At 42.5% G+C, this 15,169-nt stretch overlaps 1 long non-coding RNA gene across 1 annotated transcript; it reads right to left on the bottom strand.

The window, feature by feature from the left end:
* Positions 1-9,255: 9,255 nt before the first annotated feature.
* Positions 9,256-14,638, bottom strand: LOC123607694. The gene is made up of 3 exons (XR_006716855.1): positions 14,343-14,638; positions 13,915-14,237; positions 9,256-10,744 (listed from the first exon to the last, which is right to left on the bottom strand). It is a non-coding gene; the product is annotated as an uncharacterized LOC123607694 (long non-coding RNA).
* Positions 14,639-15,169: the final 531 nt, after the last annotated feature.

Raw genomic sequence — 15,169 nt, 5'->3', positions numbered from 1 at the left:
CATTTTTGGATAGCTGATAGATTAAGAAAATAGAAATAGCATCTGTATTAATTCCTTTTGTGTGGAAATTATCCTTTTTGTGCCTGTTTTGGATTTAATTGCTCTAAATGGAATTTTTAAAACATAAATTACTTGACCTTATTGTGAACTTCAAAATAGGTCACGTAACAAAAAACTGAGACCCCTACAGATGGAGGATCAGGAATGACACTGAAATTATAGGGAAGATCGTGTCTGAGGCATGGACGCAGATGTCAACTCCTCATTGTTAAAATAGGACTCTGATCCAGTTAAAGTACCTCCAGGTGCCTTCTCCCATCATCTAGTTATTAACATAAGCAGTGAATAGAAGCAAAATGTTTTCTCTATATGACAAAGATATGCAAACAAAAAACAAGTTTTCAGATTCCCAATACAACACATATTATCTAACTTAATATAACAAATTAGAAAGTTCAACTTTAGCCACTTATGTAGGTTTTTTTTTTTAACTTAGGTACAGGAAATTAGTCCATTTCCCTGAAACCTATGTGACCTTGTGTGTTGGGGAGCTAAACAATCTTGGGTGGGACTAATGAAAGTCCCAAATACAAAAGCAGAACACACGAAGGTAAGTCCCACAACCTGCAGATATGTTTCTTTCGTGCTGCTCAAAATCACTCAGGGCCATACCTTCATCAAGTCAAACTGTCCACAGAAATGACACTCTCATTTAGAGAGAGATTTCTCTGACTTGTGACCGAAGAGTTGGTTGATGTCAGCACTGAGAGCATCCATCCTGAGCAGGAATATTTGCATCATCCTGACATATGGAAACAGAGAACCCCTGGGTGGCTTGGGTGGCTGGTATCTCCAGGACTGGTTTCGTCTCCTGAAAGAACAGTTACTTTATTCTCTTTGTGGTCCTGTGAACTTCTTCTAGCCTGATTTGGTTAACCTGACTTTTCACTTAATCAGAGTCCAGTCCTTGAAACTCAGTTTCTCAAACATATGCAAACCTGACACACACTTGGTGACATATTTTATTATGGTCTCATGTAAATTCTTCTCTTCTTGCTACTTCTTGGTCCCTGTAGCTAAGACTAGTGTTTTCATGACAACATAATTCCCTCCGCCCGGCAAGTCTCCACAGTGCAATCCCCACGGCCAATGCCAGAAAAACCAGCCCTGGGATGAATTAGGACACCTGAATCTTGCCTCCAGTTCATTCTCTGAGTGTCAAGGGTCTTTGAATAAGCCCTTAATTGCCTTACATCTTCATCTGTTACTAAAATAGAAAATCATAATATTGTGAGAATCAAGCTCTCCAGAAATAATTGACATAGGAGGATATAAGGCAATTGATAATCTATCTTTTCTTGTCTGGAAATGTAATATATTAATATTGCCACCACCTGCTAGTCACTATCAATACCTAACAAAAGACTCCATACTTGTGAGCTTCTTTCCTAAGTGTCTCTCTCTATGTCAGGACTAAGCTTTGGGATGGAGAAGCCTATTGTACAGTTATACCCAAGGCTCATGTTCCTGCAAAGCACAGCTACTTTACCACATTTGCTACAATACTTGAGAAGATTTCACCAGCCATGTTTCATGTCCCTGATCCAAGTTCCTAACAAGTCACTTCATTTCTGTCTCTGTCTCTGTCTCTGTCCCTGCTAAGACCAGACTCCCACAGGCTTCGGAAGCCTCTCAGATGGTAATCAGTGCTGACAAACGAGATGTGTCTGCTTTCCTTTAGGTTGAAGCTGCTCAAGAGCTCTCCCTCCAGCTAGGGATGGACCATAGTGAAGAGACATCCCAAATTCCTCGGGCCCCAGTACTCCTCAGTCACCAGAGACCAGTTGCCATTGCGAGGGACGCTACTGGGAGGACGTTGACAAGGACTCAACAACAGCTCACACACAGACCTAATGAGCTTTGGCAGCAGCTGCATTGGCAGGGGAGGCTGACCCAACCCCCCAGGAGCCTCCTGCATGACAATGCTAATGGCTGCCACCACTCCCAATGCACAGGCCAGGGCCTCCCTGCTGCCCTTCTCCCTGTGGAAGGCTCTCCTCCATCCCTCTGCCTCTCACATCTTCGTTACAGCCTTAGGCCAGAGAAGCCAGCTTGCTGAGCTTGGATGATGTGCTCCTGGAGCCCAAACCAGACTTTAGCCTTCAAGGCCCCAATCTAGGAAGCCGTGACTGGAGCTGCATGTAAATCTGGTGGAAGCACCAATTCTGCCCTTTTGGTTCCAGATGCCCCTACATCTCCTTCTGGAGACAGGTGAGATGTGCTTCACTCCCCTGATGTATGTGCAGAGTCCAGCGGGCTTCTGTGAGCATCGCCAGGGTGGTGGACATTCTAGCACATCCTCGTGGTACTATCTAAGCTCCAAAATTAACAGCCTCACATAGACAGATTTAAAATCTACATGTACAAACAAACTGATTAAGGAAGTATTAGCAACTACTGAGAAAAATAAGAAAGAATTAAGATCATCCAAGATCTTTAACACAGAAGGGTGAACCTTCTAACCCTCTTCAAACGTTTTTTCAGGTTTATAAACACATAATTGACAAACAAAATTGCAAAATATTTAAAGTGCACAACATGATGATTTCATATGTGTATACATTGTGGAAGGATTGAAATTTTATTTTTAATTAGACATTGTAGTTTAAGATCATGTGGATATACATGCTGTTGTAAGAAATAATACAGGGGCGCCTGGGTGGCGCAGTCGGTTAAGCATCCGACTTCAGCCAGGTCACAATCTCGCGGTCTGTGAGTTCGAGCCCCGCGTCAGGCTCTGGGCTGATGGCTCAGAGCCTGGAGCCTGTTTCTGACTCTGTGTCTCCCTGTCTCTCTGCCCCTCCCCCGTTCATGCTCTGTCTCTCTCTGTCCCAAAAAAAATAAATAAACGTTGAAAAAAAAATAATAATACATAAATATCCTTTTGCCCAGTGTCCCCATGGTAAGTAATACCCTGCAAAGCTATACTGCCTTGCCATCAGATAACATAATAGTAACAGGATGGAATTAAATAAATATTAAATTATAATCATATGATATATGAGGTGATATTATAATATCACAAGATATTGGCATTGATGTAGTCAAGGGACAGAATGTTCCATCAGCACAAGAACCCTCCATGTGGTCCTTTCATAGCCACGCCCACTTCTGTGCAGCCCCTACATCTTCTTACCCTCTCCTGGACCTTTGGTAATCACTAGCTGTTCTCCATATCTATAATTTTGGCAGTTCAAGAATTACATCTAAACGGAATCATATAGTATATCCTTTCTATGACTGGCTTTTCACTCAGCATAATTCTCTGGAGATTCATCTGGGCTTTATCTGTCAATTATTCATTCCTCTTCAGTGTCGATGGGCATTCTATTGTGTATGTGCACCACCTTTTACTTAATCACCCACATTTTGAAGGACATCCAGATTGTTTCTGGATGGTATTATTATAAATAAAGTTGTTGTAAACACTCACATGTAGGTTTTCACGGGAGAATGAGCATTCGTTTCATTAGGATAGATGGCCAACAGTAAAATGACTGCTCACAGGATGGTACAAATCAAACTAACATATACACAAATGAAATCCCAGAAGAATAGAAATAAAAGAAGAAAGAATAAATATCTGAAAAGATAATGACAGGAGATCTTTCCATAAATAATGAAACCCACCAAAGCACAGATGAGTTCAGAGAACAGTAAGGAGGATAACTAGAAAAACAAGCAAACAAATAAAAACAACTAGAGATATCATATTCCAGCTGCTTTAAAGAAAAAAGGTGAAAATCTTGGAAGTAATGAGAAAAACAGACGTGAAGAAAAACAAAGATAGGAATTTAAAAACTTCTCTTTAAAACTATGGAGCCTGGGGCGCCTGGGTGGCGCAGTCGGTTAAGCGTCCGACTTCAGCCAGGTTATGATCTCGCGATCCGTGAGTTCGAGCCCCGCGTCGGGCTCTGGGCTGATGGCTCGGAGCCTGGAGCCTGTTTCCGATTCTGTGTCTCCCTCTCTCTCTGCCCCTCCCCCGTTCATGCTCTGTCTCTCTCTGTCCCAAAAATAAATAAACGTTGAAAAAAAAAAAATTTAAAAAAGAGAAATTGTCAAGTCAAATTTCTATGCCCAGAGAAAATATCTTCCAAACATGAAGGAGAAAGAGGAGTTCACCAGACAAGCAAGCAATGAAAAAAAAATAGAATTTATTGCCGGAAAATCCACACTCCAAAAAATGTTCATGGAGGTTTTTCAGGCAAAGGGAACATGACGCCAGGCAGAATCTGGATACACACAAAGATGTGAAAAGTGCTAGAAATGGTAAAATTGAAGATAAACATAAAACTTAATTTTTTAAAGATTTAATAGACTACAAGATAATAGTCTAAAGCAGAGGCTACTTTGCGTCATCTCGTAAGAAGGACCCAGCATGTGGTCCGGAGCCTCAACAGACCAGACCACAGAATGTGATCCAGTCAGGGGATTCAATTGCTTCTAATTGGGTTTTCTTTCCATTTGGTTTGCTCTTGGATCCAGCAAATACGAAGTACAAAGAATATTTAAAAAAAATTTTTTTAATGTTTTTTATTATTGAGAGAGAGAGACAGAGCATGAGCAGGGAAGGGGCAGAGAGAGGGGGAGACACAGAATCCAAAGCAGGCTCCAGGCTCTGAGCTGTCAGCACAGAGCCCAACGCGGGGCTCAAACTCACAAACCACGAGATCATGACCTGAGCTGAAGTCGGATGCTCAACCAACTGAGCCACCCAGGCACCCCCTCCCCTTAAAAAATTTTTTTTTCAATGTTTCAAAGTACAAAGAATATTTTTAAAAATCAGGATGCAATTGAAAGAAAAGTAGTAATTGGAACATTTAGCGGATAATTGATGATATTAAGGAATTATTTTTAAGTTGAATTAAATGTAATAGTATTCCAGTTATAAATTTAACAATTTCTATCTCTTAGAAGTGCACAGTGAAATAATCGTTTCAGGATAATTGAGGGAAGGGGAAATGGTGAGGCTATATATAAAACAAGACTGGCCATGATTCGATCATTTGGACGTTGAGCACTGTATGCATGAGATTTCCTCCTCTTCTGTAGGATTTTGTAATTTTATATGAGAAATGTTTTTTAATTCTACCAAAAGCTGATCGTTTTAACGTATAAAATAATGAGGCAGCTCCCTCCATGTTAACCACAAAACGGTTTCCATGATATGTTGTAGAGGAAAGAAAGCAAGACATAAAGTAGCTTGTCTGGAATACTACCAGTTAGGTTTAAGGTCTAAACATACACAAATATGTACTGTGTTTGCCTTTAGAGAAGGCTGCAGTCGACGTGTGAAGAGATTTACAGTTTTTAACGCACGCTTTGGTACTGTTGGGAAAGTTTTGCCAGGCACAAAAGAAAGTAATATGTTTTAAAAATCAATTTTCAGAGCACCTGGGTGGCTCAGTTGGTTAAGCGTCTGACTCTCGATCTCAGCTCAGGTCTGGATCTCAGGGTCGTGAGTTCAAACCCCTCACTGGGCTCCACACTGGGCATGGAGCCTACTTTTAAAAAACATTAAAATTAAAATCAGAAAAATCAATTTTCAAAATCTTCTCTTTGTCCCCACCAGCACTATGGACTTAAGGATGTTTCTTAACCTCTCTGTGCTTCCAGTGCCTCTGCTATGGAAAGGGACTAATAAAAGTGCTTTCCCCCAAGGGTAACACTGAAAATAAATTAGTTAACTTGTGAAAAGTGCTTCCTGGGGCGCCTGGGTGGCGCAGTCGGTTAAGCGTCCGACTTCAGCCAGGTCACGATCTCGCGGTCTGTGAGTTCGAGCCCCGCGTCAGGCTCTGGGCTGATGGCCCAGAGCCTGGAGCCTGTATCCGATTCTGTGTCTCCCTCTCTCTCTGCCCCTCCCCCATTCATGCTCTGTCTTTCTCTGTCCCAGAAATAAATAAACGTTGGAAAAAAAAATTTTTTTTTAAAAATAAATAAATAAATTTAAAAAAAAAAGAAAAGTGCTTCCTGTCTTGCCTTGTAAGAACTCGATCTCACAATCTTACTTGTATTGTTGAGAAAAAGAAATAAGGAAATGGTCTAATGCTTGAGGACTCACAAGTCTCAACATGTAACATATTACTCAGAATGATCTGTTCAAGAGTCCGGGTGTCTCCCACTGAGAAACAACAGCTTGTGTGTTGGTTTGTCGTATATGCTCCAACCCAGGGGCTCTCAACCGAAGGGGAATTTTGTCTTCCAGGGGACGTTTAGTTTTCTAGTGGGTAGAGGCCGAGGATGCTACTGAAAACCCTACATTGGACAGTCTCCTATGACAAAGTACGGACATTGGACAGTCTCCTGTGGCAAAGTATAATACAGCCCCAAACATCAACAGCATCACGACCAGGAAACTGTTCTAAACTATGACCAGCATCTGGTGCTGTTTCTTCCAGACAGCAGAGCAGTCACATCCAGGTTCCAAAAGGTAAGTTTGAGAGGAGCATTTTTCATGGTTGCCTATCATATCAAAAATCACTTAAATGCATCATTTTAAGATTAAGAACCTACCAAAATCCTTTATTTGCCTTTATATGCACAAATAGCTAAATCAAGATTTTTTTGATTAAAAGATATGTGTGTTCATAGATGTTCTCAGATTACGCACATTAATTTAAGCGCCACTATTCACGGTGACCAATTATCCTAAAGGCCTATAGAGATGAAATGTTGGGGTCCACAAGAGAAACAAGGCAACCTTGGGTAAGCAAATGTTCCCAAAGAGCTTGTTTTACACACGAACCTTAAGGATGTATTTGTGGTTACTCAATACTGAATCAGATTTTTCTTCTCAAATATTTTTCAGTTCCCAACTTTTAAAATGAGTTTCCTCTTAATGGCTTCAGTGTAGCATTTCCTCTTCTGTTGCCCTGCATCTGACAGCTCTTTCCTCTCTCCTGTGGGTCCAGAATGTTCTTCGTAAGCATCTACTAAATTGGAATGCCTGCAGTCTCCAGGTGGCCCGCTAGCATTTAATGGATTGGCGCTGGCTGAGAAAATGCCACCCTGAAAAAAATATAATCTATGCAGTGAAGAGAAAACCGGAAATTTAACAGATAGACTCTGAGATACATGATATTATGTTCTCGCATACCTAAGGCCCACTCTCAACATTTCCGCTTTCTCAGAAGGAAGATCTGGATGACCCTTTGGGTGAAGGACAGAAACAAGTTCTGAAGCTGGCAGAAGGGAGGGATCATGGGATGGGAGGTGGACAAAAGTCACACTGGGACCACACACCAGTCACACAAATGGGGCACAGCATCTTCACGTATGCCCCTCCTTGCTGTTGCTGAGCGCATTTGTATTTTTGACCAATTTTCTTCTTCCACGTCCTTTCCCTTACCATTGTTTACAGGCTATGTTTATGGTGTCCTATTTTTTCACATTAGTACACAGGTAGCAGACTATCCACGCAGGACTTTGACATTCTAGAGGAAGAATGGACTAAACATGGGAAGAAGGAAATACGTTGATTTGGGGCTGTCAAAGGTGTGAAATGTAAGCAATTATCTGTCATGATTTTTTTTAAACCAGCGTCTGAACCTTCCTTCTGTGTTTGGGGTATCCACCCTGAAAAGAGGCTAAAATGTTCCCAGCATCCCTTGCAGCAAGAACACCCAGGCTCTGTCACTCAGGTGCTTTCGTGCCAGATTTGGGACAAGGATTTGCAATCAAAATAGGGAGGAACTTCCCAGAATTAAATGTTCTGAGGCCGGCACTTGAGGCAAAGCAAATCCAGTTTCTAGAATCAGTCGTGATTAACAGCGCACTAGGGATATCTCTGTCTGGGTCCAGGAAAGACCGTGGGATGTCTGCAAAGGACCAGTCTGCAGAATGATTTTTTTTAACCATTTTTCATGATGCGGTCAACTCTCCGCCTGATTTCGGAGATTTTGTGAGCTATTTAGTGCCTGTGTTTTCTGCTTACATTAGCCCGACTTCTCCTCTCCTGCTTGCAACTAATCACTGTATGATCATATTCAGAAACTTGGTAAATGATAGGAATAGTACAATGAGTGGAGTTTTTTCTTCTTTCCACTTTTCTATTTCACTATCATAACAGAAGAAGGGGAAAAAATGGGCTTTATTTTTTTGTCTGTTCATCTGCTTTTTCTTTTGAAAGCTTGGCTCTGACTCTAACTACGGGGAGGAGACCCCCGAAGAATGGTGGCAAACATTAACTCTGGAAACTTCAAGGCACCAACCTCAACTCACTCTCCTATGGCGACCTGTTTGGCACCTAGATGACAGGTTTGCCCTATAAAAGGATGACTCATCACAGAGAATCAGGAAAAGCACTTCAAACTGTCAGCAATTGCCTCTCTGGACAGCTTTCAAAGCCCGCCATCTGTCCCCACCAGGGTCAATTTTCCTAGCTTAAGCATTTAGAGCTAATTGAAAAGATGTGTTTGGTTTGCTTTTCTAGCTACCTTTATTCTCAGGAAAAATCTTTCGTATTTCCTTCTCTCTCAATCCTCTCAGGATTTTTGCCCTACCAGAAACCCAGAGGGAAGCCTGTTAGGTTTGTAGAGGCATATGCCCTTCCTCACATCATGAAAGGAGCCTGACTACTTCTGTCCAGTTGTAAAGCCTTTTGGTTTTCTATTTCCTTTTTGAAGAAATGAGATGCAACTCCCTTCCTTTTATCATATGGAGTTTTCTGACTATCCCTGATGTAAAGTTCATGGGCATCTAAGAATACTTCTCAAAAACCTTTGGCATTAGTAACCAACAACTTCTTTTTTAATTTTCTTTTAATTTTTATTTATTTTTGAGAGAGAGACAGAGTGTGAGCAGGGGAGAAGCAGAGAGAGGGAGACACAGAATCCGAAGCAGGCTCCAGGCCCTGAGCTGTCAGCACAGAGCCGACGCAGGGCTTGAACTCACGAACCATGAGATCACGACCTGAGCGGAAGTCAGACGCTCAACTGACTGAGCCACCCAGATGCCCCAGTAACCAACAACTTCTGCAAATTCTTTATGACAGTGCTTCCATGAATAATCTGTCTAAAAGTCTGAATCCCTCCAAAAGCGAAACATTTTAGCATAACATTCTAATACTATTTAAAAAAATTTTTTTAAATTTTATTTTAGAGAGATAGAGACAGAGACAGAGACAGAGCGCGAGTTGGGGAGGGCAGGGGGGCGGTGGGAGGCACAGAATCTAAAGCAGGCTCCAGGCTCTGAGCTGTCAGCACAGAGCCTGAGGTGGGGCTGGAATCCATGACCCGTGAGGTCATGACCTGAGCTGAAGGCAGATGCTTGACCTGCTGGGCCACCCGCTTGTCTCTCAAATACTATTTTTTAATGAGCAGATTCAGTTTTAGCTCCCCAAATCTTCTAAGAACAGAAACTCCCAGAAGTGCATCTATAAACCTTAAGTTGATGATCTAGCACAATTACAGTCAGCAAAATGACCATAATATGCAAAATGCACTACATGGCACGGGCAGCAGGTCGGTTTTTCCTGAAAAATGGACCTGTGAGCTGATAGAGAAAATACAGGCAGCAGTTAATATGATGTATGTGGGGAGGGTGCCCTGGAGAGTGGGGAAGTGAACAAGACCTTGATTTCTGGGAAAGAGAAGCATCTCTGTACGGCTCCGGTGATGGGAGGTATCACAGAGCTGTGTGCTACCAGAGGAGCCTGGGTAGGTGGGTAAAATCAAAACTTAGAGGCCATAAAAAATTTTAGTCTCTCATGACCAAAAGGGAGCTGATTATAGGTGCCTGGCTGCAGTGTGGGGAAAGGGTTGTTGAATACAGGAATAGACATGGGGCCAACCGGGTCAGAGGTGAGGCCGCCCTGGGGAGAACCGACAGCAGGCTGGAGGAGGGCAAGGCAGTGGGAATGGAGACGAGGAAAGGAATCAGAAATCCAGGAGGTGAAACTGACGTTGCTTAACCGTGCATTGACTTGAAGCCTGCGGCAAATTCTTTGACTGAGTTCCTGGTTCTTCTCTTGGATGGTTGTCCACACACACTGCCACCCTCATGACTTGACCTCATCTCCCTCTCTCTCTCAGTTCCTGCTATTCCCTGACCATGCGTGGCACTTTTCTACCTCAGATCTTTGTCTGGGCTGCTCTCTGGAGCAAGACCCTCTTCTCCAAATACCCATATGGCTCATTCCACAGCTCCTTCAAAGTTCTGCCCAAATACTGTATTCTCACTGGGACAACCGAGATCTTCCTTCCCTCCACACAACTGATCTTCCTATTTTATATTTTCCTATAGACTAATCATCTTCGAACACCCCTAAAATGAATATATCCTTTTCTTATTATTGTGTTTATCATGTCTCTTCCCAGTAGGGTGTAATCGCCACGAGGAAAAAGATTTTAGTCTGTTTCGCTCACTGATCTATCACCAGCTCCTAGAAAATGCATAGGATGCGTAAATGCACACTGAGTAGTTGATGAAGGAATGAATAAATAAAGGAAGAAGGAATATCTTAATTATCACAGTTGTCCTGGTGAGGAGACTCACCAAATACCAAAGAAATCTTTCTTTACCTTCATGTCTCATCTGAACTTTGCGTGGTATGCTTGTTTCCATGTTGCTGATTTTTATACATATCAAAACCAGGTGCCTATGTTTTCTGAATGAAAATAAAATGAACTCAAATTCTGCAGCTTGTCAAATCCACAGCTTGAGAAACGTGGTAATAAAGAACATCCTATAAAGAGAATTAAGGTCAAAATGTAAGTCCATTCATGAGTTAAGTCATCCAAACTATCACTTTAAATATGCATATGCTTAGGTACTACATTGCAATAATTACATCATCTTGGTTTTCATGGTCAAAAAGAAGACACATTTGAAAGTTGTAGCCTCTGGAATCTAGAAGATAAATATTGACCAAACTACTCGTCGTTTGCCTGTAACTGATTGTCTTGAACATTTTAACTGAATATGCTCAGCAGCTTGAGAATTAATATTAGCTAAATACTGTCACTGTATATTATTACTTTTTTATTTTTTTTAAGTTTATTTATTTATTTTGGGAGAGAAAGTGAAAGTGGGGGAGGGGCAGAGTGAGAGAGTCCCAAGCAGGATCCACATTGTCAGAGCAGAGCCCCACAAGGGGCTCGAACCCACAAACTGTGAGATCATGACCTGAGCCAAAGTCAGACACTTAATGGACTGAGACACCCAGGCACCCCTACCTCACTTTTTTTTAATTGAGACATAACTTTTATACAATAAAATGTATAGAATTGAGTGTTCAGAGCTGTGAGTTTTGACATACATGCCCTATACTCTCCCTCCAAACAAGATATAATACATTTCCAGAAACTCCCTTTGGGCCTCATGCCCCATTGTAGCCAATACACGCCCACAACAACAGCCAATTTCTGATCTTTATCCCCATAGATATTAGTCTTCCTATTCCTGCAATTCATTAAAATGGAATCTTCAGTATCTATTCTTTTGGGTCTCACTTAACTGCACTCATCACCCAACACAGATGTTTATTTTTAAAAGATGTTTCTTTCTTGTCTCTTCTCAATACTGCAGGGACTTGTGTTTGTTCAATGATGTATTCCTGGTACCCAGAGCAGGGACTTGCACATAGAAAGTGTACAGAATTGGGGCACCTGGGTGGCTCAGTCAGTTAGGCATCCGACTTCAGCTCAGGTCATGATCTCACAGCTCATGAGTTCGAGCCCCGCGTCAGGTTCTGTGCTGACAGCTCAGAGCCTGGGGCCGGCTTCGGATTCTGTGTCTCCCTCTCTCTCCGCCCCTCCCCACTTGTGCTCTGTCTCTCAAAAACGGATAAATGTATGGGGCGCCTGGGTGGCGCAGTCGGTTAAGCGTCCGACTTCAGCCAGGTCACGATCTCGCGGTCCGTGAGTTCGAGCCCTGCGTCAGGCTCTGGGCTGATGGCTCAGAGCCTGGAGCCTGTTTCTGATTCTGTGTCTCCCTCTCTCTCTGCCCCTCCCCCGTTCATGCTCTGTCTCTCTCTGTCCCAAAAATAAATAAACGAAAAAAAAACGGATAAATGTAAAAAAAAAAATTTTTTTTTAAAAGAACGTGTACCGAATTATAAGGATATGCCGTTCAGTTAGGGTGCATGTGGCTATAAAGGGGTAGCCTCAGGGGAGCTTTGTGGTGGGAGAGCAATTCTGTATCTTGATTGGTGCTTACACAAATCTACACATGTGATACAACAGCATAGAACTACACACACGCACACACACACACACACACACACACACGAGTACATACAAAACTGATGAAATCTGAGCCAGCTCTGTGACTTGTCCCAATGTCTGTTTCCTGTCTGTGACATTGCACTATAATTACGCAAGATGTCACCATTATGGAAAACTAGGTAAAGGGTACACAAGAAACCCCTGTTCATTTTTTCTTTTACAGCTCCCTGTTAATCTATAACTATTTCAAACTAAAAAGTTTTTCAAACTGTTGAATGATTTAATTAATTCATTAAGCACAATATTCAGGTATGTTTTTAAAAATAAGAACTTCAAAAGGAAGATAATATTTAATACTGTTCAGAGTAGCTTTCTTTGGATCTCGTACTGATGGCAGATTTATTTTTGTCTATCTAGATGTTTAAATTCCTCATGGAAAAAAAATGTAACTTTAGACTTTCACTTTTGTTTTGGTTTGGGTTTCCTTTTGTTTTGTTTTGTTTTTTGTTTTTTTGTTTTTTGGGGGGCTTTTTTGGTCCTTTAGATATTCTTTGAGTCTCTTGCCAAAGAAAGAGGCTTTCAAATAATCCTTGAAATGTAAAGATATCAACCCAGCCCCCTAAGCCGAGACCCCAGTTTGCCCTAAGGTGAGAACACGTCCCCGGAACCTAGTAAACCACGTGGTTGCCCGGCGAAGCTGCTGTGGGCTGTAGATACCAGTGGTCTCTCTCCAGGCAGCCTCTGAAAACTGCTTGATGTCTTCCTCCACTGGAGAGTTGATTTGTCTAGCCTGGCACTGGACAAGCTCATTGGAAAGAACAGATGTGGTTTGCGGGTTTTAGGTAATTTGCCTAAAGGAAATATTTTCTCCCTGCCCCTCCCACCTGAAACAGAAAAAGAAGTTTCGTGGGCATATAAGGGCATTGTGCTCCTAATGCCATTGGAAAGCCATGCCCGTGACTCATTCTTTCCATTCCTAGAAGGCAGCTCAGCTTTACAAATTGAACCTATTTATTTATTTGGGGGGAGGGGGGCTCAGTTTTCTAGTTTTTTAAAACTTAAATCCAAGTTAGTTAATGTAGAGTGTAATAATAATTTCAGGAATAGAATTTAGTGATTCTTACATATAACCCTCAGATGCTTATTTATTTTAATGCAAAACAACCTCCTTCCTTCTCGTTTCTGCTCCTCTACCCGATAGGCCCTTGGCAATAATTTTCAGAAGGTTTTTGGAACTAGCAGCCTCCAATTGTGCAAAATGTCGCTGATAGCACTCCAGTAAGAAAGCTGTATCAGAACCAAGAGCTAAGAAAGAATTTGATCCTTTAAAAGGAAAAAAAAAAAAAGAAAAAAAAGCACATTTATCAAGACTAAAAGATTTTTAAGTGATTTTGTCATTTCTTTTCACCCAGCTCTGTGAATTGCCAAAGTGTGGGAGCCCCACAAGTTGCCATCTATGAATCTTATTGAATCAGGAGCATCTCCACCACAAAGCTCCAGCCCCTCGGGCCTCCAGTGGGGCCCAGAAGGAAGGAAGGAGGCTTCTATGGACAATAATTCTCCTTTTCACTCTCTTTTCCTACCTTACAAACTCCAGGATGTTTATCTGTCTCCTTATCACTTCTCTGAGATAACCTCCTTTTAAACGTGTTTTGAGCTGAAATAGTAGCACAGATGAGGGGGTTTTTACCTCTAAGAGTTTCTGGAATATACAAGTTCCAAATGAGAGGGCGGGAGGACCTTTTCTCGGGCAAGGTCGCAAGCAGTGCGAGCGGCTGGAATGGTGGATCTTCATGAACCCGTGAGGCATAGGAAGGTGCATCCAGGAGCTAAAGACTCTCTGTGAGCCCAGAGGGGGACAAAGCTTCCTTGAGGAGCATCTGTTTCCGTTTTTCTCCACCTGTGTTACTCTTGTGCCTTCTTTCTCATCTCAAAATTTCACAGTCCTGACGTATTCCTTTTTTTCTTTAGCTATGTGGAAAGGGAACTCTCTTCATTGCCATGACCTGAAAACTGAGGTGCAGAGAAGAACAAGGGTTACTCAGCATCACACAAGGAATCAACCCCAGAGCACAGCCCCCCCCCACCCCGCCACCCCCCCCATCCCCGGTTCTCTACCTTCCATCTGTTCTTTCCGTTGCACGACCCCTGGAGCTGAGCACACTCACACCGGTTCCACATGTTGGGGGCACAGGCAAGGGCGATCCACCAGCCGGCACTCACACACTCGGCACCCAGGCTGGGGTGCAGCCTTGATTCGTGATGGCAGAGGCAGACACAGCCCTTCCTCTCCCATCCCCTTTTGCCGTCTCCCCCTCCTGACCCTCCCATCAAAAACAGCTAAGAGAGGGGCGCCTGGGTGGCTCCGTCAGTCAAGCATCTGACTCTCGATTTCGGCTCAGGTCATGATCTCACGGTTCTTGAGTCAGAGCCCCACATCGGGCTCTGTGCTGACAGGGAGGAGCCTGCTTGAGATTCTCTCTCGCCCCTCCCCCTCTCATGCATGAGCGCGCTCTCTCTCTCTCTCTCAAAATAAATAAACCTTTTTAAAAAGCTAAGAGAGATGTTTCAAATAATCAAAGAAAAAAGGCTAATGTGAAACAAGAATGCTGCCGATACAGATAAAGCCAGGTCAGTGGCCTTAGGTATATACCATGGCTACCACATTTGGGATAAGTGAGTTTATGCGGTTGTGAAATGAATCCACTAAATTAAAATAGCATAGGAGAACTGTACTACAGGGGAGCTACATGAGAGATTTTTGCTAAAGAAACTGCTTGGCAGACATCACCTTAGTCAAGTAATGAGCATGAACATCATTTGTAATGGGGTAAGTGGAAATCACGTGACATCTGATAGCATGAAGAACCCAGCGTCAACTTCTGTGATACTCTGGCCCAAATGCATAACCTAAAACTAATGACGAGGAAATAGCAAGAGAAATT

The sequence above is a fragment of the Leopardus geoffroyi genome, chromosome A2 (genome assembly GCF_018350155.1).
Source record: "Leopardus geoffroyi isolate Oge1 chromosome A2, O.geoffroyi_Oge1_pat1.0, whole genome shotgun sequence".
Classification (NCBI taxonomy): Eukaryota; Metazoa; Chordata; class Mammalia; order Carnivora; family Felidae; genus Leopardus; species Leopardus geoffroyi.
The sequence above is the reverse complement of the archived record's forward strand: the minus strand, read 5'-3'. Positions and strand labels throughout refer to the sequence as shown.